This window comes from Acomys russatus, chromosome 13 (genome assembly GCF_903995435.1).
Source record: "Acomys russatus chromosome 13, mAcoRus1.1, whole genome shotgun sequence".
In the NCBI taxonomy this organism is placed as follows: Eukaryota; Metazoa; Chordata; class Mammalia; order Rodentia; family Muridae; genus Acomys; species Acomys russatus.
The window spans coordinates 56409245-56435306 of record NC_067149.1 but is presented as its reverse complement, the minus strand read 5'-3'; the positions used below and the strand labels follow the sequence as shown (position 1 = coordinate 56435306).

At 40.3% G+C, this 26062-nt stretch overlaps 1 pseudogene; it reads right to left on the bottom strand.

Moving 5' to 3' along the window:
* Positions 1-542: 542 nt before the first annotated feature.
* On the bottom strand, positions 543-25891 carry LOC127197720 (taste receptor type 2 member 136-like; annotated as a pseudogene).
* Positions 25892-26062: the final 171 nt, after the last annotated feature.

The window sequence follows — 26062 nt, the reverse complement described above, 5'->3', positions numbered from 1 at the left end:
AATGGTCCTAGAGAAAATATGATTGTGGTTTTCTGTGGTGGTCTCCATATGTTGTAAGAGACACTTATTAATACGAATCAGTAATTACATTCATCCGAGTAAGGTGGCTGGTGCATGAAGAGGATTCTTGTATACAGGACTGGGACTAAGTTTGTCGGATAGCAGATGGCAGCATTTTGGAGCAAAAGTGGACCAGGATAAAGTTTTTTTTTTCTTAATGATGTAACTGTGTTTGAGTCAGCCAAATCACTCTAAGCCTAATTAAGAACATAATAAACAGCTTACATAAAATTGATGGCTCAAAAAACTGTGTTTGGATACAACCACTTCTTTATTGTATCTTATTTCAGGTAAAGAGACTTTTTTTTTTTTTACGTTTTCCAATATAAAATGATTGAATATACACCATTTACTCCAAAGACTCACTGGGAAACCATTTTCTCTGCACGTGAAAAGATGGGATTCTATCTCTGGCTTAATGAAGCAGAATCATTGAGATGTGAGTTTCTTCATACAGCCAAAATCATCCTGATCCTCCTTTCCTAAAATACAGCATGGCACAGTGCCACGTAAGCACCAAGAATCTTTAGACTTTCATCTATTTCTTCAGTATCTGCTCCTTTGCCATCACAGCATAAACTGTGCAAGTTGGTAACTACACAATATGACACAGAGGTTCATGAAGAGATAAAGAATGGACAGAGAACAAAAGTAAGAAAGAAAGAAAGACAGAAAGAAAAGAAGGAAGGAAGAAAGAAGGAAGGAAGCAAAATGCTAAGAAGGATATAGAAAAAGATGTTTGGAACTTGAGAACATGAAGAAAAAGTGAGATGTGCCATTGTGAATGTCTGATGTGTTTCTAACCTACCAAGTATTAAGTAAAGGTAAGCCGAGTACACATGAAAATTCTCACAGATGCATCCAGTTGGGGTAGACATATGCTGAAAAAGACACATAAGACAGAATGCCCTGATTTTGAAAAAACCTAAAAATAGGATAAAATCCTAATTGCTTCTCTCTCTTTTTTTTTTTTCCATCCACTATAGAAGTAAGTGTGAGACGTCTCAAAAAGTTAAAAATAAATCTACTCTATGACCCAACCATACAAGTTATACACACATGCTGCTCCACAGACTTGCCTAGCCATGTTCAATGCCACTCTATTCACAATATCTGGAAATATAACCAACCTAAACATTCTAAGCAGAGGAATGGATAATAACAGTGTGGCGAGTAGAAAATCATAGTGTTAATGCCATGACAGAATTGTCTGTTTTACTCACCTTCTTTGAGATAGCAAAGATAGACCCAGAGCCAAAAAGGGAAATATAAACAACCAGTCAATACATGGGCTTATGATAAGAGGCAGAAGCGGGGTCCCCAGTGAAGGTGACACAGATGACATACATTTTTGAAACACTTAGGTTTTGCACTTCAACAGTGTCTGTTAGGGCAATGATAGCATTTCCAAAGGTGAAACTAGCACCAAGAGAGATGGGTGATAGATTTCAAAAGGAACCTCACTCGTGACTTAGAACTGTTGAGCCATATTTCCAGTCCTGAGGCTGGGATCAACAGTCAATTAGCACGATATATTTATTTATTTTGATGAATTGAGTCCCAGTGAAATTTGACATTATTTTTGTTTGTTTGTTTGTTTGTTTCAGTTTTTTTTTAGAAGAAAATTTAGAACTAGCAAAACAGCCTGAGAGGCAGGGCCCAGTTAGGAAGGGTGTAATTCAGATTAGCACTTTGTAAACTAAGCCAGTTCCCTCCAGTGATGTTGACAGGACACACAGGGTGAGAACAAAAGCTGGCAGCACAGACTCATGATGGACCTGCCACGGGCAGAGTTGGAGGGGTGGAAGGATGAGAGGTCCCCTAAAACAGAGTCAAAACAATCTACAGAGATGATGGCAGAGCTTCAAAAGAGTTTTCTGAGGTTAACCATTAATATGGAATGTTTACTCCACTGCAAGCTTCTTAGCATGAACCCGATCTTTGAGAAGCAGATCTTAGGCCTTGAGTGACATTTAAGAGCCCCTTGATTTTACTTGCTGAAAATTCAAGATACAACCATGTGGTGTTACCCAAAATTTGTAGTTATTTAACAAAAAATTGTGTCTGTGAGATTGTGTCTTTTCATCTGTCTGATGTCACTTGAATTGTGACTCATGTCCATCACAAGGAAGATTTTTTTGCTTATTTGTATTTTCAATATTTACCTAATACTTAATATATAAGCAAGAAAACATTTGCCATTTGAAATAGTCTTCATTTCTAACTTCTCCTGCTACTCCTTTTAAATTCAAGACCTTTTTTTGATAGTTGTTATCACATACATGAGCACAAAAAGCATATTCCCATATGTAGGATTGACAAACATTGGATAGTTTTCCAGAAATCTAAAATTATTTGATACATATATGTCAAATATGTATATGGAATAAAAAATATTGGGATTAGCAATGATTTTTTGAAACAAGCCAATAGTTTCACATAATGCACGAAAATTGGTCTTAAACTTATTATGATTATGCAGAGGAGAAATAAGCATTCATGTTAGTTGTGCATGCCTTTATAATTCTGAAAAATGTGAATGATATTTTGAATTATTGCATTGGTTTTACAAAAATAAACTTTCTTGTATATTTTGATCATGACCGCAAATACAAGTACATAATTTCTAACTTAGTAGGTTTACGTGAAATACTTTTTAGAAACTACTTTAGAAACAATGAACACATATCCCATTTTTCAAAAGAAATAGGAAGCATAAAATGGTACAGACTTTGCTACTAGTCCCACCGCATCTCTGATATTGGTTGAAGGACTTTAAATTTTCTGGTTTTTTTTTTTTTCAGCCAGAACTTCACCTTCACTGTACCATTGTTTGATCCTTTGGTTTCCGTACATTAAGATATAAGAATGGTTTGAAGAATACAAGGTTTCAATAACCTGGAATTCAGGTGGGCTGACTTTGTACAGTTCTAACCTGATATGATTAGAGATAGAATGAACATGGAAGATAACAACAGAAAGTAGATCACAGCTTGCAAAGCCTTAATGTGTGCTGAAACACTGGGATCTTGGTGTACTTTTCCATAAAACTTCATTATCTTAAGGTATTTACACAGGGAGTAGATTAACAGCAGGAAATAGACCTTGTATGTGGTGAAGAGAATTACAATGTCTATAGTGAATGTCCTCACAGCTGTAAGATTTATGGCATAAGTCCTTATGGTCTTCCCAGTCAAGTTGGCTCAGTGTCCATTCATTGGATTGTCTCACATATGGTTGCCATCATAAAATTAGGAAATAAAAGAAACAAACTCCCCCAAAATACTACAATGGCACTCTTAATTTTTCCTTTCAGGACAAGAAAAATAAGAGTATAGAAATTGCCTATATTCAACAAATAAAGTATGCTGAGTATATTTGCCAACAGGGTACTAAAATGTTTGGCTACTGTCCAGGCAACACAAATACCAAATCTTACTTGTAAAGATAAATCTGGATTAAATACGGTTGATGACCAACTCATTAATATTATCTAAAACAAGGCATTCTTGAAAGATAGACAAAGCAATGAGTATTTGATCAGCTAAGGAGATTTTTATTCCCTTGAATCGGTCTGTACAGTTCATCAGAACAATAATTCCAAGATTGCAATGGCTGCAATGATTAAAAAGAACCCCATCGGAGATCCAAGATGGCGGCGAGCAGTGTGGACCGCGTTTGGAGGCTCCAGTGAACAATTCAGGGAATTGCACAGATTTCTGAGCCAGGAACACCGAGGTCCGAACATCACGGCAGCGGGAGTGCTCCACGGTTCGGAGGGACCAGGGTGTGGAGGACCTGCGTGCCCCTGCACACGGGAGGAGTGTGGTTTTTCTCTGATCGGAGCGGCAGCGGCAGAGGCAGCAGCACCAGCGGCACCAGCAGCGGCGGCTGAGGTTTGCAGCTCATAGCCTTCCGGTGGAGGCGATTGGTGTGGTGGCTGGTGGGAATTGCTGCGGGAGAGGGGACTCGGGACAGGATTTGGGTCGCGTGGAGCCTTTGGACCCAGACTGGATTCGGCGGACAGTTCGGCCCCAGAGTCCCGGGTACTGGCCCGGCCCAGCAAGCAATTCTGCCTGAGGCACTAACTCAGCGTAGCCATAGCTCCCCTGCTGTGGCACAGGCTTAGTTGAGCTCGCTGCTCCACGCTAGGCACCACCTCAGCTCAGCGGCAGCTCCCCTGCGGTGACACAGTCCGGGCGGAGCACTTGTTCCACCACTGGCGCTAACTCAGAGCAGCCGCAATTCTCCTGCTGTGCCGCAGGCTTGGTGACGTGCTCAGTTCCATCCTAGGCACCACCTCAGCTCAGCGGCAGCTCCCCTGCGGTGACACAGTGCGGGCGGAGCACTTGTTCCACCACTGGCACTAACTCAGAGTAGCCGCAGTTCTCCTGCTGTGGCACAGGCTGGACAGAGCTCTCAGTTCCACCAGCTCTAAGACTCTGGTTGGACACAGTGTGCAGTTTGAATCCAGAATTCCTGGCTGAGATTGGTGGTCAGCTCGGGCCCTGAGTCAATAACTGACCACAGCACGCACTTTGGGCCAAAAGGCCCTAGTGGAGCTTGGTGCGTAGTCCCAGCCCAAAAATTCTGGCTGGACCCTGTGTGCATTTTGGGCCCAAAATCCCTAGCTGAGCTTGGCAGACGGTTCAGGCCCTGAGAATCTAGCTGAGTTCTGCCCGTGGTTCGGTCCCAGTGCTCCTGGCTGGACTTGGCAGGGAACACAGAAGGCTGTGGATACCTTGGCCTGACCCAACGCTCATTCAGAGACCCAGAACAATTGCAGGATCCACAGCAGAGGGGGACTGAGGATCACTGGCTGTGAGAGACCAGAACAACAGGGCTAACCTCCTAACATCCACACCAGTGAAGCTTTGAGTTCGCAGCCTAGGGAAATCGTAAGAAAACAAGTGAATATATCTTCAGACACCCTCCATTCAACTCTGGAAGCTACCCAACAAAAACAAAGACGGCAAGATGTCTAAAGGACAACGAAAAAGCATACGCAAAAAACCCCAAAACAACATGGCGTCTCCAGTTTCCAGCTATCCCAAAGAAAACCACACAGAGAACTCAAATACAACGGAAATACAAGCAAATGACTTCAAATCCGTAGTAATGAGGATGATAATGGAGGAAACAAATAAAATTCGTAATCAAATGCAGGAAGACGCAGACAAACAGGTGAGAGACATAAAAGAAGCACATAGAGCGGAACTGGAAAAATTGCAGGAAAATGCAAACAACCAGATGAAAGAAATAAGTAAAACGGTTCAAGCTCTGAAGACCTATAAAGAGGCAATGGAAGAAACTCAGGAATATACAAAAAATCAGATGAAAGAAATAAAAAAATCAGTTCAAGATCTGAAAATGAAAATGGATTCAATGATAAACACACAGACAGAAGAAAAACGAGAACGTGAGACCTCAGAGAAGAAGGCGAGCAACACAGAGGTGAGCTTTTCTAACATAATCCAAGAGATGGAAGAACGAATCTCAGGGCTAGAAGATACAATCACAGATATTGAATCACCCATTAAAGAAAATGCCAAATCTGGAAAACTCCTGACACAAAACATCCAAGAAATTAAGGACACCATGAAAAGAAGAAATCTGAGGATAATAGGCATTGAAGAAAGAGAAGACATCAGACTCCAGGGCCCAGAAACTATTCTCAACAAAATCATAGAAGAAAATTTCCCCAATCTAAAGAAAGAGATGCCTATAAACATACAAGAGGCCTACAGAACACCAAATAGAATTGACCAGAAAAGAAAAACTGCCCGCCACATAATAATCAAAACACAAAACATGCAGAACAAAGAAAAAATATTAAAAGCTGCAAGGGAAAAGGGCCAAATAACATTTAATGGTAAACCTATCAGAATTACACCTGACTTCTCAGCAGAGACCATAAAAGCCAGAAGGGCCTGGACAGAGATCCTGCAAACCCTAAGAGAACACAGATGCCAGGCCAGACTACTTTACCCAGCAAAATTATCAATAACCATTGATGGAGAAAACAAAATATTCCATGACAAAAACAAATTCAAACAGTACCTATCCACAAACCCAGCTTTACAGAAGGTACTAGAAGGAAAACTCCATCCCAAAGGGTCAAGCTACAACCAAAACTACCCAGGAAATAGATAACTATCCCATGGCAAAAACACAACTACACAAACGCTCGACTGGAAACAACATCAAAATTAAGACTCTTAACAGTCACTGGTCATTAATATCTCTCAACATCAATGGCCTCAATTCTCCAATAAAAAGACACAGACTAACTGAATGGGTACATAAACAAGATCCAACATTCTTCTGCATCCAAGAAACACATCTCACCCATAATGAAAGGCATTACCTCAGGGTAAAAGGTTGGAAAAAAATATTCCAAGCAAATGGTCACAAGAAGCAAGCAGGTGTAGCCATTTTAGTATCGAACAAAATAGACTTTCAACCAAAATTAATCAAAAGGGATGAGGAAGGACACTTCATACTCATCAAAGGTAAAGTCAACCAAGATGACATCACAAGTCTGAACATCTATGCTCCCAATACAAGGGCACCCACATATGTAAAAGATCTCCTAAAAAAGCTTAAACCACACATCGATCCCCACACAATAATAGTGGGAGACTTCAACACCCCACTCTCACTGAAGGATAAGTCCTTGAAACAGAAACTAAGCCGAGAAATAACATCATTAACCAATGCCATGGGTCAAATGGATCTAACAGATATCTATAGAACCTTTCACCCAAACAAGAAAGAGTACACCTTCTTCTCTGCACCCCATGGAACCTTCTCCAAAATTGATCACATCGTAGGTCACAAAGCAAGCCTCAACAGATACAAGAGGATTGAAATAATACCTTGTATCCTATCAGATCACCATGCTCTTAGGCTGCAATTCAACAACAACAGAAATAACAAAAAGCCTACACGTTTGTGGAAACTAAACAACTCTCTGCTAAATGACAGCTGGGTCAGAGAAGAAATAAAGAAAGAAATCAAGGAGTTTCTGAAATTCAATGAAAATGAAGAAACAACATACCCAAATTTGTGGGATACATTGAAAGCAGTGCTAAGAGGAAAATTCATAGCACTAAGTGCCTTTAAAAAGAAATTGGAAACATCGCACATAAGCATCTTAACAACACAACTGGAAGGCCTAGAAAAAAAAGAAGCAGAAACACCCAAGAGGAGTAGACGCCTGGAAATAATCAAACTCAGGGCTGAAATTAACAAATTAGAAACTAAGAAAACAGTCCAAAGAATCAACAAAACCAAAAGCTGGTTCTTTGAGAAATCAACAAGATAGACAGACCATTAGCCAAACTAACTAAAAGGCAGAGAGACAGTATTGAAATCAACAAAATCAGAAATGAAAAGGGAGACATAACAACAGACACTGAAGAAATTCAAAGAATCATAAGATCCTACTTTGAAGGCATATACGCCACAAATTTGAAAATCTAAGGGAAATGGACGATTTTCTTGATCAAGTTCACTTGCCAAAGTTGAATGAGGAACAGATAAACAAGCTAAATAGTCCCATTTCCCCTACAGAAATAGAAGCAATCATCGATGGTCTCCCAACCAAAAAAAAGCCCAGGGCCAGATGGTTTCAGTGCAGAATTCTACCAGACCTTAAGGGCGAGCTAATACCGATACTCTTCAAGCTACTCCAAAAGATAGTAATGGATGGAAAATTACCAAATTCATTCTATGAGGCCATAGTCTCATTGATACCTAAACCTCACAAAGACTCAACAAAGAAAGAGAATTTCAGACCAATTTCTCTTATGAACATAGATGCAAAAATACTAAATAAAATACTTGCAAAACAAATACAGGAGCACATCAAAGATATCATTCATCATGACCAAGTAGGCTTCATTCCAGGCCATGCAGGGATGGTTTAATATACGGAAATCCATCAATGTAATCCACCATATAAACAAACTGAAAATAAAAAACCACATGATCATCTCCTTGGATGCAGAGAAAGCATTTGATAAAATTCAACACCCATTCATGTTTAAAGTTTTAGAGAGATCGGGGGATACAAGGCACTTTCCTCAACATAATAAAGGCTATATACAGCAAGCCAATAGCCAAAATCAAAGTAAATGGTGAGATACTCAAGGAAATTCCTCTAAAATCGGGAACAAGGCAAGGCTGCCCACTCTCTCCATATCTCTTCAATATAGTACTCGAAGTTCTAGCCAGAGCAATAAGACAACAAAAGAAGATCAAGGGTATCCAAATGGGAAAGGAGGAAGTCAAATTATCCCTCTTTGCAGATGATATGATAGTGTACATAAGTGACCCTCAAAACTCCACCAGAGAACTCCTAAAGCTGATAAACACCTTCAGCAAATTGGCTGGATACAAAATTAACTCAAAAAAGTCTGTAGCCTTCCTATACACAAATGACAAGCTTGCAGAGGAAGAAATTAGGAAAACCACACCCTTCACATTAGCCACAAGCAATATAAAATATCTAGGAGTTACCCTAACTAAGCAAGTGAAGGACTTGTATGAAAAAAATTTCAAAACTCTGAAGAAAGAGATTGAAGATGACCTGAGAAGATGGCGTGATCTTCCTTGCTCATGGATCGGGAGAATTAACATAGTAAAAATGGCCATCCTACCAAAAGCAATCTACAGATTCAATGCAATCCCTATCAAAATAACTACAACAATTTTTTAAAGACATTGAAAGTTCAATTCTGAACTTCATATGGAAAAACAAAAAACCCAGAATAGCTAAAACAATCTTGTACAATAAAAGGTGCTCCGGAGGAATCTCCATACCTGATCTCAAACTGTACTATAAAGCAATAGTAATTAAAACAGCATGGTACTGGCACAGCAACAGGCTGGTTGATCAGTGGAATCGAATCGAAGACCCAGATATGAATCCACACACATATGGTCACTTGATTTTTGACAAATAAGCCAAATCCATTCAATGGAAAAAGGATAGCATCTTCAACAAATGGTGCTGGTCTAACTGGAGGTCTATGTGTAAAAAAATGAAACTGGACCCATATTTGTCACCTTGCACAAAACTCAAATCCAAGTGGATTAAAGACCTCAACATAAAACCAGAGACACTAAGCCACTTAGAAGAAAAAGTGGGAAAGAGCCTGGAACATATTGGCACAGGAGACAACTTCCTGAACAGAACACCAACGGACCCAGGCCTTAATGTCAACCATTAATAAATGGGACCTCATGAGGCTGAGAAGCTTCTGTAAGGCAGGAGACACTGTCAAGAGAACAAGCGACAGCCTACAGACTGGGAAAAAATCTTCACCAACCCTACATCTGACAAAGGTCTAATATCCAAAATATATAAAGAACTCAACAAATTAAACACCACCAAACCGAATAATCCAATTGAGAAATGGGGCTTGGAACTAAACAGAGAATTCTCAACAGAGGAATATCAAATGGCTGAGAAACACTTAAAGAAATGCTCACCTCCTTATCATCAGGGAAAAGCAAATCAAAACAACTCTGAGATTCCATCTTACACCCTCAGAATGGCTAAGATCAAAAATTCAAGTGACACCACATGCTGGCGAGGATGTGGGGAGAGAGGAACACTCCTTCATTGCTGGTGGGAATGTAAACTTTTTCAGCCACTTTGGAAATCTATCTGGTGCTATCTCAGAAAAATGGGAATAGGGCTTCCTCAAGACCCAGCTATTCCACTCCTTGGAATATACCCAGAAGATGCTCCAGCACACAACAAGAAAATTTGCTCAACCATGTTCATAGCAGCCTTATTCTTAATAGCCAGAACATGGAAACAGCCTAAGTGTCCTCAGTAGAAGAGTGGATAAAGAAACTGTGTACATATACACTATGGAATACTACTCAGCTATTAAAAAACAAGGAATTCCCGAAATTTGTGGATAAATGGATTGAGCTAGAAATGATCATGAGTGAGTTAACCAGAAGCAGAAAGAATCAAATGGTATAATCTCACTTATATCTGCATACTAGCCCAAGGGGCATGTCCCATGAAAGCCTTCACTTACCAGGAAACTGGGACAGAGGGGAAGGCATCCTATTGGGACTCTAAATGAGAGACGCATGGGAGAACAGCAAAATAAAAGGATCCAGAGGGTCCTAGAAATCTACAAGTAGAACAATATGATAGGCAGATTTGGGCCCAGGGGTCCCGCTCAAACTAAGGCACCAGCCAAGGACAATACAGGAGGTAAACTTTAAACCCCTTCCCAGATCTAGCCAATGGTCAGAATATTCTCCACAGTTGAGTGGAGAGTGTGATACGACTTTCTCACGTACTCTGGTGCCTCACATTTGACCATGTCCCCTGGAGGGGGAGACCTGGTGGCGCTCAGAGGAAGGACAGCTGGTAGCCAAGAAGAGACTTGATACCCTATGAGAATATACAGGGGGATGTAATCCCCCTCAGGAACAGTCATAGGGGAGGGGAATAATGGGAAAAGGGGGGGTGGGAGGAATGGGAGGATACAAAGGATGGGATAAACATTGAGATGTAACAAGAATAAATTAATAATAAAAAAAAAAGAACCCCATCCAGTTTGTAAGCTGTCACTTTGTTCTGTTGACAGCATCCTTTGCGTTACAGAAGATTTTAAGTTTCATGATGTCTCATTTATTAACTTTTCATCTTAGACCCTGAGCTATTGTTGTTCTGTTCAGGAAGTTGTCTCCTGTGCCAATGAGCTCAAGGCTCCTCCCCACTTTTTCTTTTAACAAATCTAGGGTGTCTGGTTTTATGTTGAGGTCTTTAATCCACTTGGACTTTACTTTTGTGAAGAGTGGTAAATATTGATCTATTGCATTTTTCTACATATAGACATCCAGTTAGACCAGTAGTACCATTTGTTGAAGACGCTTTCTTTTTTCCATTGTATGGTTTCTGCCTCTTTGTCAAAAATCAAGTGTCCATACGTGTGTGGATTTATTTCTCCATCTTCTATTTGATTCCGTTGATCAACCAGTCTATTTCTATGCAAATACCATGCAGTTTTTATTACTATTGCTCTGTAATATAGCTTTAAGTCAGAGATGGTGATTCCTCTGGAAGATTTTTATTGTACAGGATTGTTTTAGCTATTTTGTTTTTCTGTATGAAGTTGAGCATTGATTGATCAAGGTCTGTTAAAAATTGTGCAGGAGTTGAAGACCAGATAGCTTAGTTTTACAATTAAGCTTAGTTGTTTAGGGGTTAAGAAGCTTTTTAGGTCTTGATAGATATTTTAAGTTGATAGAGATGAGATATTATAGATATTGATTTACATTCAGAATTTTAGATTCACCAAGATAGGGAAGATGTTTTCTTCAAAGTTTCCAAATACAAATAGCCAAAACACTGTGACTGTAACATGTATATAATTCCTTATTGTTTTGTGGTTCTTCTTTCTGTATGTAGTTTATTATATATGTGTGTAATAATATATGTGTGATATATTATATCTATAATATACATGTATGTAATAGTATATGTGGGAAAGAATTAAATTAAAAAAAAAACAAGGAAATCTTGAAATTTGCCTGTGAATAGAAGGAACTATGAATAATCATACTGAGTGAGGTAATGCAGACCCAGAAGACACACATGGTATATACTCACTTATTAGCTCAACATAAATGTCTTCTGAAGACTCCACCTAGTGGTGAATCGGGACAGATACTGGGTCTCAAAGGAGGACTCATTGCTGAGAGTTGTAGGAAGAGTTGGGGGATGAAAGGACCAGGATGGGTCAGGAGTGCCACAGAGAGACAATCAAGGTGGGTGGGCATGGATACGGGGAGGGGCCTGCACAAAGTGATGCACCAACCAAAGACAATGCACGCAGAGAACCTAGACCCCCTGCTCAGATGTAGCCTGTGAACAGCTGATTCTCCACAGTTGTGGGAAGGGAATTGCAGCTGAACCTCTGACATGCACTCTGGTACCCAGGACTTGACCACTGCCCCTTGGCAGGAAGGCCTTGCAAACACACAGAAGAAGGGGATGCGGGCTATCCTGATGAGACCTGATAGGTTGTGGCCAGACAGCACACAGAATATGCAAGGAGTTTGAAAATCATGTGCTCAATCTTGGATACACACACACACACACACACACACACACACACACACACACAATGTGTGTGTGTGTATATATATATGTAGAATTATTATCAATATGTATTCATTGTTTTTTTGTTGTTGTTGTTTATTTTTGCTTTGTTCCCCCCGAGACAGGGTTTCAATGTGTAGTCTTGGCTGTCCTAAACTCTTTTTGTACACCATGCTGGTCTCGAACTCACAGAGATCTATCCGCATCTGCTTCCCTGAATGCTGGGATTACAGGCGAGTTCCACCTCACCCAACATAGATTCATTGCTATTTGCCATATGTATGTTTAAAAGAATCACAAAATATCATAACCAAATTGTCAATACCTTTGTACTGGACACAAGCAAGGCATATGGTTCATAAAGTCTGATAACTGATGAAACACCTATACATAATTTTTCTTTCAAATATGATGGTAGCTTTTGTGCACAGTGCTTGAGTGTGTTCGCACATGTGCTCACATCTATCATGCGTCTCTCATAGAACAATCATTGTCCTTTAGTCTTAAAAGTTGAAGACTATTTTTAAGGATGTAATGTATCTTTAAAGTAGCCATTTGTTGTACTTCAAAACGTTTGTCCCATTATCATTTTAAAATATATATATGCATATATATACATATGTAAATAACAGTTAGATATTTATATAATTATTCTCTTGAGTATAATTAATGTTTAGATATCATTGCATTCATATAATCAATAGTTTTCCAAATATTTCTGTTTAAAACTCTTTGTAAATTTTAGTTTATTAATTTCTGCATGAGTGTTTTTCTTGCATGTATGTCTATGTACCACATTTGTGCCCAGTGCCTGAGGAGGATGTGGGTCTTCATGTGGGTGCTAGGAAACAAAGCTGGATCATTTCCAAGAACAAGTGCTCTTTACCGCTGCTCCAATTCTCCAGTTCCAACAGATTTCCAAATATTTCTCAAAAGAACACGTGCTTGTTACTGGGGAATTAAAGCTTCATAGATAAATACTCAGTTTTTATGTAATTTGCTTTGATGACCTTATTTTTAAGATATCTATTTTACTGTGTATTAAAATACAGTTTAAAGTTATGGGCTTTATTTTTCCATTTTTTGTAATACAACTGGTTTTAGAGTTGGCTGTTTGAGTCACACTATGAAGATGGAAAACCAGGCACTTGGTTTCACACAGTGGTGATATTAACTCTTTTACAACTTACAACTGCCTCATACTGAAGTACAATTATCAGTAAAATGTAAATTAAAATAATATCTTCATTATCAACAACAATGACACCTCCCACCCAAACTGAAAACACACAAATTCTTAAAACATTTTGCACAGAAAATGCTGCTGGAGAGCATTTTTTTAAGAAATATATATAAACATTTACATACAAATTCATCCAATGATAATTATTTTCCCAACAAGATAAAGCATGCTCTGATGTATTTGCTTTGAAGATGGGGTTTGTATTCTTATGTCTGGCATGTTTTCTCTTATAAGATTTGGTATTGCTAACCTAAAATTTCAAAGTTTCCTACCTTGGTTTACTATTAATAGAGCGATATTATTTCTACATAAGACATACAAATATAAATGTTTTTGATCAAAAAAATCAAGTAAGAATTTTTAAATGTCTCTTATACCTGATAAGTGTGATAGCACATAACTATATCCCGAAACTGGAAAAACAGAGATAAGAGGTAACTACAAGTTCAAGGCCAGCTTAGCTGGACAGCTACTCCTATGCCAACCAAGGCTACTTGGAAAGACCCTGCCTCAAATCAAAACAAAAATTAGTATAATTAATATAGAAAGCGATTACTTCAGTGGGACATTATCCTAAAAATAATATAGGCATCTTAATGTAAGACCTTAGGTTAATGCTAAACGGTAAACTAAACGTTTGGAAGCATCAAGGTAAATGTAGCAATTAGCATTCCATATTGGCTTGTATTATTATTTTTACTTTTCAGCAGAGAATTCGTGTAAAACTTTCTCAGAAATAACCGTATATACTAAGTACTTTAGTAGATTTTAATAGAAAAGACAAGAAAGATTTGCTGTAGAGATGATTTTATAAACTTTGTCCCAAAGGTAGAGTTAGTATCATGTTTTCTGGTGAAGTCTGGCATGTTCTCCATTACAAACAACAACGCCTTCTTATACCACAATATCTTAGCATTTTGAACATTCACTGTATACATCAACCCCTCTGAAGAAAATTAAGTAACGGCAGGAAGATGTAGCAGTCATTATACTTAGATGCAGGTGATATGGGCTTTTATCTTCAAAAGACAAAGAATGCGTTTAAAACACAAAGTCTATGCAAGAGTTTGATAAGTCAGCTTACTTCTGATTGACTAAACTAACAAAAAATAGCTTATTATTATATAAAAATTAAACTTTAAACAATAGAAAGAAAAAAACACACAAACTCTGTACTCAAGTTACATATTCTGTTGTATTTTTCTAAGGATCCCATATGTGTCTCCGTGCATAGTTTTCCTAACAATGTTTCATGTAGACTAAAGAACATCTCTTTCTGCTACTGGCTAATTGTTGTACCAGCTGCTATCATCTTCACACAATGCTCAGTAAGTCTTTTAAAATATCAGGACATCAGCATCTTCAATGGACAAATATTACAGACACACACATGAGCACTAGTTACTCTGTATACAAAATAATTTGTCACAGATGTTTTATAGTTTCAGCTTTCAGTATCTATTTCACATACGCACATTTTCTTTTAAGGCCTCCCATAGATCTTAATGTTTCCAAAATTAATAAAGAGCCATGAGGCTGCGGCTTCAAGGGAGGAGACAGAATGCCCTGGTATATAGGATTAGAAATAGGGTAACTGGTGCTGAAGAGATGGCTCAGAGGTTAAGAGCACTGACTGTTCTTCCAGAGGCCCTGAGTTCAATTTCCAGCAACCACATGGTGGCTCACAACCATGTAGAGTGAGACCTGCTGCCTTCTTCTGGCCTGCAGCCATACATGCAGGTAGAGCACTGTATATGTAATAAATATATCCTTTTAAAAAAAGAAATAGGGTAACAAACAGGGTTAAATGGTGAGGAAGAGGGCAGCGGAATAAAAGGTAACACAGGGAGCATTAATTAATAATAAATACATTGTGAAAAATGTCATATGGAAACCTACTAGTGTAGAATTGTCCCTAAATATGCAGATGCACACATAAAATAGAGGGTCTAAAGCAGTGAGTCCTTACCTTTGAGTTAGGGATCCCTTAAGACCATTGGAAAACAGGCATTTACAGTAAAATTCATACAGTAGCAAAATTACAGTTTTGAATTAGCAATGAAAATAATTTTATTTTGGGCGTCATCACAACATGAGGAACTGTATTGCACTAAAGGGTTGCAGCATTAGGCAGGGTAGGAGCTACTGGTCTAGAGTCACTCTAAAATGAGACTATGATGTCAGTACTAGACACCACAAGATAATAAATAAAAAGTCCAGTGCCAGGAATGGGCTGGCACTTTTTGGAGTTGTTGACAAATGAGGCCCCAAAATGACCCCTCCCTCAATATTATAGGCGTCTGTCTTTTTTGTTATCTTACAGAACTCGTGGTAACCCCTATTATTAAACACACCGCACACTTGAGTTGTGGAACATGAAAATATCAAGCTGATATTCAGCTATAATATTCATTTTTTTGTTTTTTTGACACAGGGTTTCTCTGTGTAGCCTTGGCTGTCCTAGGCTATCATTGTAGACCAGGTTGGCTTTGAACTCACAGCGACTGCCTGCCTCTGCCTCCCGAGTCCTGGGATTAAAGGTATGCGACACCACACCAGTGTATAAAATTCATTCTTACTGGCTAGCTTTCATAGTGCTAGCAGGTGCTATGTATGCTACTGGAGGAGAAAAAGAAATGACTATTCTTTAAAAATTGTTGTTGTTATTATTTCACATTATATCCAATTGTAATCCCCTTGCTCTTATCTTTGTGTTCCCAGCCTCTCTCCCTTTTCGGCTTTATTCCTCTCCCCTAGATCTCTGACAGGTGGGGTCCTTCTCCCCCACCACCTGGCTGCAGCCTATCAAGTATCACCTCCATACCCTGCATCCAGTTCTTCTGTGTTCCCAAGGGGCCTCTCCCCCTAAGGGGCAGTGATCAAATTGAGAGCACCAGAGTTCTTGTCAAAGGCAGTCTCCCCCTTCCCACTCCCCATGTGGAGAATGAGCTGTCCGTTGGCTACATTTGAACAGGGGGTTTAGGTCCTCTGCTTGCAATGTCCTTGTTTGGTGCATCAGTTTGCACAAGCTCCCCTTGGGTCCAGATCCACCAGCCTTGCTAGTTTCCTTATGGAGCTCCTGACAACTACCCCCCCCCCCGCCGTGTTCCCCTGTCTTTACACCCCCAACTCTTCCATACAATTCACAGCTCTTCTACCAGAATCTGGCTGCATGTCCCAGTGTCTATCCTGATCCCACCCTGGTTGAAGTCTCTCAGAGGACATCTGTGATAGGCTAATATGCACCATGTGTGTCTTTCTGTGTCTGGGTTACCTCACTCAGAATGATTATTTCTAGTTCTATCCATTTGCCTTCAAATTTCAAGATTTCCTTGTTTTTAATTAACTAATTAAACTGTACCTGCTAATGATGCTATTTTCATTCTCCCTGTAATTCCTATTCTACCTGATCTTTTAGCTTGTGAAATGTTTTTTTGTTGTTTGCTTTGGCTTTAGTACAAGTGTAATATATTTACAGAGACAAGCTTAGATGAACAGAGCATTTTTTAATCTCTCATTATATATAGTCTTCTGTCATTTCCCATTGCATAGTATTCTGCATATGTTTTCCTTTTATAATTTTCTTACTTTGTTGACTTTACATCCAGATTGTAGCCCCCCTCCCTCATCTCCTCCTTGTACCACCCTCCCTCCCTCTTCCCCACTTCTCCTAGTCCTCATGAAGGGATGCTCTCCTCCCCTACCATCTGACCCCAGCCTATCAAGTCTCATCTGGACTGATTGTACCCTTTTCCTCTGTTGCCAGGCAAGGCTGCTCCCACCATAAGGAAGTAAGAATGAGTGGGCAACAGATGGCATGTCAGAAACAGACCCTGCTCCCCATATTATGGGCCCCACATGGAGACTGAGCTGTCTATAGACTGCATCTGAGCAGGGGGCCTAGGTCCTCTTCATGCATGGTCCTTGGTTGGTGCATCAGCCCCCCTTTCCAACCTGAGCTTGGCTCCTTTGGTCTCTTTGTCGAGCTCCTGTCCCCTCTGGTTGCTTCAATCCCCCAACTCTTCCATAAGACTAAGATCATCCTGAGTGACATTGCCCAGACACAGAAAGACACACATGTTTTTACTCACTTATAAGAAGATATTATCCATATAATACAGGATAGTCAGACTACAATTCACAGACCAAAAGAAGCTTTATAAGAAGAAGGCCCCTGGGGAGGATGCTTAATTCTCATTCAGAAGGACAAACTGAATAGACACTGAAAGCACTTGAAGCGAGGGAACAAAATGGGAGCCTACCACAGATGTCCTTTGAAAGACTACACCCAGCAGGAGATCAAAGCAGATGCTGAGAGTCAGAGCCAAGTTTTGAGCAGAGCTTGTGAAATGTTTCAAACTTTTCTGAATCTGAATTTAGTTTTCAGTGCATTGTTAAAATGTCACCTGGCATTTGGCACCTTATTTTAAATATAGCCGTGGTTATATTATTGTAGCAATTTATTATTTTTATTTTCTATTTAACTTTAAATATCCTAGGTAATACATTTCATTTATTAATAATTATAGTTACTACTAGCATTTCACTGGAAAATTTCATTTAATATTAATTTAGTAGATAACATTTAACATGATTTAATATTAATTTAGTAAGTCATCTGGTCCCCATTCTGCAAACAAATGAAAAATGTATATCCTACTTACCAGCCATTAAATGTGTCAGGAAATTGAGAACGTTTAGTGCTGTAACTCAAACTTCATATTCTACACATTTTCTTCTTTTTTTTTTTTTTTTTTTTTATTAATTTATTCTTGTTACATCTCAATGTTTATCCCATCCCTTGTATCCTCCCATTCCTCCCCCCCCCCATTTTCCCATTATTCCCCTCCCCTATGACTGTTCCTGAGGGGGATTACGTCCCCCTATATATTCTCATAGGGTATCAAGTCTCTTCTTGGCTACTTGCTGTCCTTCCTCTGAGTGCTATCAGGTCTCCCCCTCCAGGGGACATGGTCAAATGTGAGGCACCAGAACACGTGAGAAAGTCGTATCACACTCTCCACTCAACTGTGGAGAATATTCTGACCATTGGCTAGATCTGGGAAGGGGTTTAAAGTTTATCTCCTGTATTGTCCTTGGCTGGTGCCTTAGTTTGAGCGGGACCCCTGGGCCCAAATCTGCCTGTCATATTGTTCTACTTGTAGATTTCTAGGACCCTCTGGATCCTTTTATTTTGCTGTTCTCCCATGCGTCTCTCATTTAGAGTCCCAATAGGATGCCTTCCCCTCTGTCCCAGTTTCCTGGTAAGTGAAGGCTTTTGTGGGACATGCTCCTTGGGCTAGTATGCAGATATAAGTGAGTATATACCATTTGATTCTTTCTGCTTCTGGATTAACTCACTCATTATGATCATTTCTAGCTCAATCCATTTATCCACAAATTTAGGGAATTCCTTGTTTTTAATAGCTGGAGTAGTATTCCATAGTGTATATGTACCACAGTTTCTTATCCACTCTTCTACTGAGGACACTTAGGCTGTTTCCATGTTCTGGCTATTATGAATAAGGCTGCTATGACATGGTTGAGCAAATTTTCTTGTTGTGTGCTGGAGCATCTTCTGGGTATATTCCAAGGAGTGGAATAGCTGGTCTTGAGGAAGCCCTATTCCCATTTTTCTGAGATAGCACCAGATAGATTTCCAAAGTGGCTGAAAAAGTTTACATTCCCACCAGCAATGAAGGAGTGTTCCTCTCTCCCCACATCCTCGCCAGCATGTGGTGTCACTTGAATTTTTGATCTTAGCCATTCTGATGGGTGTAAGATGGAATCTCAGAGTTGTTTTGACTTGCATTTCCCTGATGACTAAGGAGGTTGAGCATTTCTTTAAGTGTTTCTCAGCCATTTGATATTCCTCTGTTGAGAATTCTCTGTTTAGTTCCAAGCCCCATTTCTCAATTGGATTATTTGGTTTGGTGGTGTTTAATTTCTTGAGTTCTTTATGTATTTTGGATATTAGACCTTTGTCAGATGTAGGGTTGGTGAAGATTTTTTCCCAGTCTGTAGGCTGTCGCTTTGTTCTCTTGACAGTGTCTCCTGCCTTACAGAAGCTTCTCAGCCTCATGAGGTCCCATTTATTAATGGTTGACATTAAGGCCTGGGCCGTTGTGTTCTGTTCAGGAAGTTGTCTCCTGTGCCAATATGTTCCAGGCTCTTTCCAACTTTTTCTTCTAAGTGGCTTAGTGTCTCTGGTTTTATGTTGAGGTCTTTAATCCACTTGGATTTGAGTTTTGTGCAAGGTGACAAATATGGGTCCAGTTGCATTTTTTTACACATAGACCTCCAGTTAGACCAGCACCATTTGTTGAAGATGCTATCCTTTTTCCATTGAATGGATTTGGCTTATTTGTCAAAAATCAAGTGACCATATGTGTGTGGATTCATATCTGGGTCTTCGATTCGATTCCACTGATCAACCAGCCTGTTGCTGTGCCAGTACCATGCTGTTTTAATTACTATTGCTTTATAGTACAGTTTGAGATCAGGTATGGAGATTCCTCCGGAGCACCTTTTATTGTACAAGATTGTTTTAGCTATCCTGGGTTTTTTGTTTTTCCATATGAAGTTCAGAATTGAACTTTCAATGTCTTAAAAAATTGTGTAGTTATTTTAATAGGGATTGCATTGAATCTGTAGATTGCTTTTGGTAGGATGGCCATTTTTACTATGTTAATTCTCCCGATCCATGAGCAAGGAAGATCACGCCATCTTCTCAGGTCATCTTCAATCTCTTTCTTCAGAGTTTTGAAATTTTTTTCATACAAGTCCTTCACTTGCTTAGTTAGGGTAACTCCTAGATATTTTATATTGCTTGTGGCTAATGTGAAGGGTGTGGTTTTCCTAATTTCTTCCTCTGCAAGCTTGTCATTTGTGTATAGGAAGGCTACAGACTTTTTGAGTTAATTTTGTATCCAGCCAATTTGCTGAAGGTGTTTATCAGCTTTAGGAGTTCTCTGGTGGAGTTTTGAGGGTCACTTATGTACACTATCATATCATCTGCAAAGAGGGATAATTTGACTTTCTCCTTTCCCATTTGGATACCCTTGATCTCCTTTTGTTGTCTTATTGCTCTGGCTAGAACTTCGAGTACTATATTGAAGAGATATGGAGAGAGTGGGCAGCCTTGCCTTGTTCCCGATTTTAGAGGAATTTCCTTGAGTATCTCACCATTTACTTTGATTTTGGCTATTGGCTTGCTGTATATAGCCTTTATTATGTTGAGGAAAGTGCCTTGTATCCCCGATCTCTCTAAAACTTTAAACATGAATGGGTGTTGAATTTTATCAAATGCTTTCTCTGCATCCAAGGAGATGATCATGTGGTTTTTACTTTCAGTTTGTTTATATGGTGGATTACATTGATGGATTTCCGTAATTAAACCATCCCTGCATGCCTGGAATGAAGCCTACTTGGTCATGATGAATGATATCTTGATGTGCTCCTGTATTCGTTTTGCAAGTATTTTATTTAGTATTTTTGCATCTATGTTCATAAGAGAAATTGGTCTGAAATTCTCTTTCTTTCTTGAGTCTTTGTGAGGTTTAGGTATCAATGAGACTATTGCCTCATAGAATGAATTTGGTAATTTTCCATCCATTTCTTCTTTTGGAGTAGCTTGAAGAGTATCGGTATTAGTTCGCCCTTAAAGGTCTGGTAGAATTCTGCACTGAAACCATCTGGCCCTGGGCTTTTTTTGGTTGGGAGACCATCGATGATTGCTTCTATTTCTGTAGGGGAAATGGGACTATTTAGCTTGTTTATCTGTTCTTCATTCAACTTTGGCAAGTGAAATTGTTCAAGAAAATCGTCCATTTCCCTTAGATTTCAAATTTTGTGGCGTATATGCCTTCAAAGTAGGATCTTATGATTCTTTGAATTTCTTCAGTGTCTGTTGTTATGTCTCCCTTTTCATTTCTGATTTTGTTGATTTCAATACTGTCTCTCTGCCTTTTAGTTAGTTTGGCTAATGGTCTGTCTATCTTGTTGATTTTCTCAAAGAACCAGCTTTTGGTTTTGTTGATTCTTTGGACTGTTTTCTTAGTTTCTAATTTGTTAATTTCAGCCCTGAGTTTGATTATTTCCAGGCGTCTACTCCTCTTGGGTGTTTCTGCTTCTTTTTTTTCTAGGCCTTCCAGTGTGTTGTTAAGATGCTTATGTGCGATGTTTCCAATTTCTTTTTAAAGGCACTTAGTGCTATGAATTTTCCTCTTAGCACTGCTTTCAATGTATCCCACAAATGTGGGTTGTTGTTTCTTCATTTTCATTGAATTTCAGAAACTCCTTGATTTCTTTCTATTTCTTTCTTCCCTGACCCAGGTGTCATTTAGCAGAGAGTTGTTTAGTTTCCACGTACGTGTAGGCTTTTTGTTATTGTTGTTGTTGAATTGCAGCCTAAGAGCATGGTGATCTGATAGGATACAAGGTATTATTTCAATCCTCTTGTATCTGTTGAGGCTTGCTTTGTGACCTACGATGTGATCAATTTTGGAGAAGGTTCCATGGGGTGCAGAGAAGAAGGTGTATTCTTTCTTGTTTGGGTGAAAGGTTCTATAGATATCTGTTAGATCCATTTGACCCATGGCATTGGTTAATGATGTTATTTCTCGGCTTAGTTTCTGTTTCAATGACTTATCCTTCAGTGAGAGTGGGGTGTTGAAGTCTCCCACTATTATTGTGTGGGGACCGATGTGTGGTTAAGCTTTTTTAGGAGATCTTTTACATATGTGGGTGCCCTTGTATTGGGAGCATAGATGTTCAGACTTGTGATGTCATCTTGGTTGACTTTACCTTTGATGAGTATGAAGTGTCCTTCCTCATCCCTTTTGATTAATTTTGGTTGAAAGTCTATTTTGTTCGATACTAAAATGGCTACACCTGCTTGCTTCTTGTGACCATTTGCTTGGAATATTTTTTTCCAACCTTTACCCTGAGGTAATGCCTTTCATTATGGGTGAGATGTGTTTTCTTGAATGCAGAAGAATGTTGGATCTTGTTTATGTACCCATTCAGTTAGTCTGTGTCTTTTTATTGGAGAATTGAGGCATTGATGTTGAGAGATATTAATGACCAGTGACTGTTAAGAGTCTTAATTTTGATATTGTTTCCAGTCGAGTGTTTGTGTAGTTGTGTTTTTGCCATGGGATAGTTATCTATTTCCTGGGTAGTTTGGTTGTAGCTTGACCCTTTGGGATGGAGTTTTCCTTCTAGTACCTTCTGTAAAGCTGGGTTTGTGGATAGGTACTGTTTGAATTTGTTTTTGTCATGGAATATTTGTTTTCTCCATCAATGGTTATTGATAATTTTGCTGGGTAAGTAGTCTGGCCTGGCATCTGTGTTCTCTTAGGGTTTGCAGGATCTCTGTCCAGGCCCTTCTGGCTTTTATGGTCTCTGCTGAGAAGTCAGGTGTAATTCTGATAGGTTTACCATTAAAGTTATTTGGCCCTTTTCCCTTGCAGCTTTTAATATTTTTCTTTGTTCTGCATGTTTTGTGTTTTGATTATTATGTGGCGGGCAGTTTTTCTTTTCTGGTCAATTCTATTTGGTGTTCTGTAGGCCTCTTGTATGTTTATAGGCATCTCTTTCTTTAGATTGGGGAAATTTTCTTCTATGATTTGTTGAGAATAGTTTCTGGGCCCTGGAGTCTGATGTCTTCTCTTTCTTCAATGCCTATTATCCTCAGATTTCTTCTTTTCATGGTGTCCTTAATTTCTTGGATGTTTTGTGTCAGGAGTTTTCCAGATTTGGCATTTTCTTTAATGGGTGATTCAATATCTGTGATTGTATCTTCTAGCCCTGAGATTCGTTCTTCCATCTCTTGGATTATGTTAGAAAGCTCACCTCTGTGTTGCTCGCCTTCTTCTCTGAGGTCTCACGTTCTCGTTTTTCTTCTGTCTGTGTGTTTATCATTGAATCCATTTTCATTTTCAGATCTTGAACTGATTTTTTGATTTCTTTCATCTGATTTTTGTATATTCCTGAGTTTCTTCCATTGCCTCTTTATAGGTCTTCAGAGCTTGAACCGTTTTACTTATTTCTTTCATCTGGTTGTTGCATTTTCCTGCAATTTTTCCAGTTCCACTCTATGTGCTTCTTTTATTTCTCTCACCTGTTTGTCTGCGTCTTCCTGCATTGATTACGAATTTTATTTATTTGTTTCCTCCATTATCATCTCATTACTAAGGATTTGAGGTCATTTTCTTGTATTTCTGTTATATTTGAGTTTCTGGGTGGTTTTCTTTGGGATAGCTGGAAACTGGAGACGCCATGTTGTTTGGGGTTTTTGCGTATGCTTTTCGTTGTCCTTTAGACATCTTGCCGTCTTTGTTTTTGTTGGGTAGCTTCCAGAGTTGAATGGAGGGTGTCTGAAGATATATTCACTTGTTTCTTACGATTTCCCTAGGCTGCGAACTCAAAGCTTCACTGGTGTGGATGTTAGGAGGTTAGCCCTGTTGTTCTGGTCTCTCACAGCCAGTGATCCTCAGTCCCCCTCTGCTGTGGATCCTGCAATTGTTCTGGGTCTCTGAATGAGCGTTGGGTCAGGCCAAGGTATCCACAGCCTTCTGTGTTCCCTGCCAAGTCCAGCCAGGAGCACTGGGACCGAACCACGGGCAGAACTCAGCTAGATTCTCAGGGCCTGAACCATCTGCCAAGCTCAGCTAGGGATTTTGGGCCCAAAATGCACACAGGGTCCAGCCAGAATTTTGGGCTGGGACTACGCACCAAGCTCCACTAGGGCCTTTTGGCCCAAAGTGCGTGCAGTGGTCAGTTATTGACTCAGGGCCCGAGCTGACCACCAATCTCAGCCAGGAATTCTGGATTCAAACTGCACACTGTGTCCAACCAGAGTCTTAGAGCTGGTGGAACCGAGAGCTCTGTCCAGCCTGTGCCACAGCAGGAGAACTGCGGCTGCTCTGAGTTAGTGCCAGTGGTGGAACAAGTGCTCCGCCCGGACTGTGTCACCACAGGGGAGCTGCCGCTGAGCTGAGGGTGGTGCCTAGGATGGAACCGAGCGTCACAAGCCGCGCCAAAAAAAAAAAAAAAAAAAAAAAAAAAAAAAAAAAAAAAAAAAAAAAAAAAAAAAAAAAAAAAAACAGCAGAGAAACTGCGGCTGCTCTGAGTTAGCGCCAGTGGTGGAACAAGTGCTCCGCCCGGACTGTGTCACCACAGGGGAGCTGCCGCTGAGCTGAGGTGGTGCCTAGGATGGAACCGAGCACGTCACTAAGCCTGCGCCACAGCAGGAGAACTGAGGCTGCTCTGAGTTAGCGCCAGTGGTGGAACAAGTGCTCCGCCCGCACTGTGTCACCGCAGGGGAGCTGCCGCTGAGCTGAGGTGGTGCCTAGGATGGAACTGAGCATGTCACCAAGCCTGCGCCAAGCAGGAGAACTGTGGCTGCTCTGAGTTAGCGCCAGTGGTGGAACAAGTGCTCCGCCCGCACTGTGTCACCGCAGGGGAGCTGCCGCTGAGCTGAGGTGGTGCCTAGTTTGGAGCAGCGAGCTCAACTAAGCCTGTGCCACAGCAGGGGAGCTATGGCTACGCTGAGTTAGTGCCTCAGGCAGAATTGCTTGCTGGGCCGGGCCAATACCCAGGACTCTAGGGCCGAACTGTCCGCCGAGTCCAGTCTGGGTCCAAAGGCTCCACGCGACCCAAATCCTGCCCCGAGTCCCCTCTCCCGCAGCAATTCCCACCAGCCACCACACCAATCGCCTCCACCGGAAGGCTATGAGCTGCAAACCTCAGCCGCCGCTGCTGGTGCCGCTGGTGCTGCTGCCTCTGCCGCTGCCGCTCCGATCAGAGAAAAACCACGCTCCTCCCGTGTGCAGGGGCACGCAGGTCCTCCGCACCCTGGTCCCTCCGAACCGTGGAGCACTCCCGCTGCCGTGATGTTCGGACCTCGGTGTTCCTGGCTCAGAAATCTGTGCAATTCCCTGAATTGTTCACTGGAGCCTCCAAACGCGGTCCACACTGCTCGCCGCCATCTTGGATCTCCTCTACACATTTTCTAATCTCTAGATATGTGTGCCTTGAGCCAATCACCTTCAGTTATTTCATCTGAATTTTTAGAGGAGTCCCCTACTGTGGGATCTAATTCTATTTCAGCATTACTACCAACCATTAGATTGATCTTTTATCATCAGATAACCTTATTGTTTTTACATGAACATATGTGACTACTAAGGGCTATAACATATACTCATCACTTCCAGTATAAATATTAAGATATACTTTTTGAGTAGTCTCAGATTACATTTGTCCACTTCTTATTTCATAGCATGTATTTTTATTAAATTATCTCTAACAAAAAAAAAAAAACCCAGAAAATATGCTATGCTATGTTCTAGCTTGCATTTTCTGTTGTTGTGAGAGACATAGAGCTCAAAGCAAGTTGGAGAGGAAAAGGTTTGTTTGGCTTACACTTACCGGTAACCGTCCATCACTGAGGGACGTTAAGGCGGGGACTCTGTAGTGAACTGAATGAAGCAGAAATAGTGGAGGGGTGTTGTTTAGTAGCTTCATCTCAGGCTCAAATTCAGCTGCCTTCTTTCCAAGCACAGGCTCACCTGCCCATGGATGGCATAGCCCACACTAGGCTAGGCCTTCCTCAT